Here is a 4,149-nt window from a genome sequence, read left to right on the forward strand (position 1 = left end):
CCTTTAATAACAGGCAGTTCCAGTTTAAGCTAAATGTTTTTAACAATTTTTACAACATTAAATAACCCTTCAATCGTAGTGTCACCATCCATAAAATTGCTTCAGCCTTATAGGTGCCCAAGTGTACAGCTAAACATCTCTTCAAATCCAAGGAAGTGGAGATCAGTCAGTGTTCAGAGTCATCCCACATAAAAGAACCATGTTGTGGTACATACTGGCCCCATCATGTGGCCATGGCCTTTCCCTCCTCTCTGTTAAAAGTTTTGGTATTTTGCACAGAAACTTTCTTCCCTCAGGAGACACCTGGGAACCAGGGCTGCCAGCCAGACAAACACCCTTAAGAGTAGGCGTAACCTGTCAAAAAGTGATCTCCCTCCTTCAGTTCAGTGACACCCTGGAATGTTACTTATCCCAGCAGAGCCAGAGGATTGAAAGCAGCTACATCAAACCCCTGTTTAGCTAACAGGAATAAACACAAACACTCCCTTGTATCTGAAGTGATGTTTAGTTTTACCCTTTGTTAACTACAAGACTAAAGGGAAGGGCAGTGGTGGTGCCAGATATTAAGAGTGAAACACGAAACAATCATCATAGTTATGCCCATAGTGACTGCAAAATCTTTCTATATACTTCTTATTATCATCAGTGTATTATTTTGGCCTCAGAGCAGGGAATGTGTCCCTCATGCTGCTTTTAGGTCACTAGGTGCTTTGGAAACAGGAGGGCTCTGAGTGTAACCTATAGCACACATGGCCCATCTGGGGATGTAGCTCAGTGGTAGAGCACATGCTTTGCATGTATGAGGCCCTGGGTTCAATCCCCAGCATCTCCAATTCTTTTCACTCTGCTGCTTTGCTCATCCCCAGAGGGGATGGGGCCCACTAGTCTCCCTGAAGGAATTTTTTAATCCTGCTCATGAGGGGCAAGTGCCAATTGCATGGAAGGTCAGGGTGGAGTTTCTGCTCCTAAGTCACCTTGGTACATTTAAGATTCCCACCAGCTGTGCTGCTTGGGACAATGGTAGATGAGAAGGGCGAATCCTCCAGCACTGGAGGGAAAGGTCCCGTCTGCAAAGACTAGACTTATTTCTTGTCTGGACCCAATCTTTTCACCTGCTATAGCCCTTGTTCCAGCTCAGGTGGTAGCTGGGGGATGTCTCATGACTGCAGCCATGTTTGTTCAGTTCCACCCTCTTATACAGCTTTGGTACAAGGCAGGAATCTTTTGTCTCTCACCTGGGGAAGCGCCCCAGGTTTAAGATGGATTCCTGTACCGGGGGACATGGTCACATGTCCTGTGAGACCCCCAAGCTTTCATTCTTCCTGGCCTGACTCACAGATGGTGCAGGACAGAGCCAACTACAGTCTATTGTCCTGGTTAATGGGAGCCATCAAGAGTCCAAACCACTGTTAATGGCCCACACTTTGCATCATTACAACAGGACCTCAGAGTTATAGTTCATATTTCTAGTTTCAGATCCAAGAATGATCGGTTCATACAAATAGGATGAACACACACAGTAGATTATAAGCTGTGTAATGATACCTCACAAGAGACCTTTTGCATGAAGCATTGTCCAGTCACTTTATATTCACACTCATTAGCATATTTTCATAAAATCCTATGGAGTGCAACGTCACAGCAGGGAAAGGGTTTTACTGCAGCACCTGGGAGCAGTTGAGTTTCATGTTCAGGCTGTGGTATGAGTTCCTCCAGGTTTCTCGTAAGCACACAAGGACCTTAGCGGGTGCTCTTGATACAGGAATTGCCCAGACATGATAAAGTGATGGGAATTGCATTTTCCTTTTTTATCTCTGTATTTCCAATGACATTTCTGTTTGTGATTTCGTTTTGCTTTGTATAACTGTGTTTTCTCCTGGATTTGATATTTAACGAAAAAAAGAATAAGGCCTCAAGGCACCAGATGGAGGAGCAGGCTGGGGCTAGGACTGCTAAGAGAACGAGAGTAGCAGGTTTTCTGTATTGTTTCCTGCCCTCATTTTTCTTGACTAGTTTCTCTTCTGCATGAAATTTGCCTCTTTAAAATGTGAGCCTGGCTGGCTCAGTTGGCAGAGCATCAGACTTTTAATCTGAGGGTCCAGGGTTCAAGTCCCTGGTCAGGCAAAGAAACACTTTACCCCCTATGACATCCCCAAGGATTTTTAGAAGGACTCTCCTTGACTTTAGTTTTTCCTTTTCAGGACATGGCCTTTCCTAGGAAGGGCCCTTTACTGCCTGGGACTGAAGGTGCTACTGCCTCACCTGTCCACTGGCCTCACAGTCTGGAGGAAGAAAGGCCTCTGGGCCTGCAGCAAAGTGCTGGGTGCTGAATTTCTGAGCAAATGCAGGGCTGGCCAGAGAGGCATGTTCCCACTGAGTCCTCCCTGCCAGAAAAAATTGTCCCCACAGACAGGGGTGGCTCCAGGCCCCAGCACACCAAGCGCGTGCTTAGGACAGCAAGCCGCAGGGGGCGCTCTGCCGGTCGCCGCGAGGGTCCTGCGACTTCGGCGGACCTCCTGCAGGCAAGCCGCCGAAGGCAACCTGCCTGCCGTGCTTGGGGCGGCAAAATGCCTAGAGCCGCCCCTGCCCACAGAGTCCTCCCTGCTGGAAGTCTATAGTAATCAACAGGTGCTCTGCTGGTCCCATGGTGTAAGGGCCAGCACTCGGGACTTTGAATCCTCCAATCTGAGTTGAAGTCTCAGTGGAATCTGAGAACAATTCCTGTGCCACAAACCCTGCTGGGTCTTCCAAGGCTCTGTCTTGCTTTCTCAAAGGCCATGAAAGCCACTACAAAAGGTTTTTTTTCTCCTGCTGATAATAGCTCACCTTAACTGATCACTCTCGTTATAGTGTGTATGGCAACAGCCAATTTTTCATGTTGTGTGTGTGTGTGTGAATATATACCTTCCTGCTGTATTTTCCACTGCATGCATCCAATGAAGTTGGTTTTAGCCCAGGAAAGCTTATGCTCAAATAAATTTGTTAGTTTCTAAGGTGCCACAAGTACTCCTTGTTCTTTTTGCAGATAAATGAATGGAGGTTAAGTCCATGAATGGCTATTAGCCAGGATGGGTAAGGAATGGTGTCCTTAGCCTCTGTTTGTCAGAGGGTGGAGATGGATGGCAGGAGAGAGAGATCACTTGCTCATTACCTGTTAGGTTCAGTCCCTCTGGGGCACCTGGCATTGGCCACTGTTAGCAGATAGGATGTGAGGTTGGATGGACCTTTGGTCTGACCCAATATGGCCATTCTTATGGTCTTATGAAGGGAGGGGCAAAACACTGGGACAGAATTTCTGTAGTGTAGTGGTTATCACTTTTGCCTAACATGCAAAAGGTCCCTGGTTCAAAACCAGACAGAAACATGTGGGTTTAATTTTCCCAGCTCCTAGTGGCCTGTCCCTGCTGTTGTAGGAGCTGCAGTGATTTCTATGCTCAGAAGGTCTGTTATACTTCCCCTGCTCCCACTTTTCTCTCCTCTCCCTCTCTGAATGCCTGTGAAGTGGCTTTTCCCGTCCCGCTCCCTCCTGGAATGCTGGTGGGATGAATGGGCTGGTTGAAGAGCAGAAGAGCTCCCAGGTAGACAAGGTGTCTGGGACTCTAATTAGGCAGCGATCACACACCCAGAGCATGGACACTGCCCAAGGTGGAGTGTGACCAACCAGATGCAGCCAAGTCATCTCTAGTCACAGGCCATGAGGAGCAGGTCCTTAAAAGGGGAAGGGGCCCTGTGCTCAGGAGAGCACTCACAAGCTTGTACCTCCAGTGAATGCCCTTTGCCCAGACCGCCTGGCCAGTGGTTCTCTGCGTTGCATTTCATTGTGCCTCAGGGAGACTTACCTTCATCACACCATGCATCACGGTGCTGTGGGAAACTTACCTTGCAGAATCCAGACATCTCCAGTGCCGTGCCTGTCCTGGGAGTGTGAGTGTGACACCCCACCCCCTTTCTTTTGAGCTTAGCTGTCAATATAATAAATGTGCTGCTTTCTGCCAAACTGGTGGGTCATTAGTGCTCCCTACGCTGACTAGCTGGCCCAATTTGGGGTAACACCTGCGATAACCCCTACCCCTGCATGACAGAGGGTAGTGAAATGAGCTGAGAAAAAGCCTTAGCATCAGCACGGGAAAGCTAGAGGATCTGGGCCAG

General features: G+C 48.2%; 2 non-coding genes across 2 annotated transcripts; both read left to right on the forward strand.

Annotated features, from left to right (window-relative positions):
* The first annotated feature begins 760 nt into the window (after positions 1-760).
* TRNAA-UGC lies at positions 761-832 on the forward strand. The gene has a single exon. It is a non-coding gene; the product is annotated as a tRNA-Ala (tRNA).
* A 1,219-nt stretch (positions 833-2,051) lies between these two features.
* On the forward strand, positions 2,052-2,124 carry TRNAK-UUU. Its single transcript has one exon. It is a non-coding gene; the product is annotated as a tRNA-Lys (tRNA).
* The last annotated feature ends 2,025 nt before the right edge of the window (positions 2,125-4,149 follow it).

This window comes from Mauremys reevesii, linkage group 12 (assembly GCF_016161935.1).
Source record: "Mauremys reevesii isolate NIE-2019 linkage group 12, ASM1616193v1, whole genome shotgun sequence".
NCBI lineage: Eukaryota > Metazoa > Chordata > Testudines > Geoemydidae > Mauremys > Mauremys reevesii.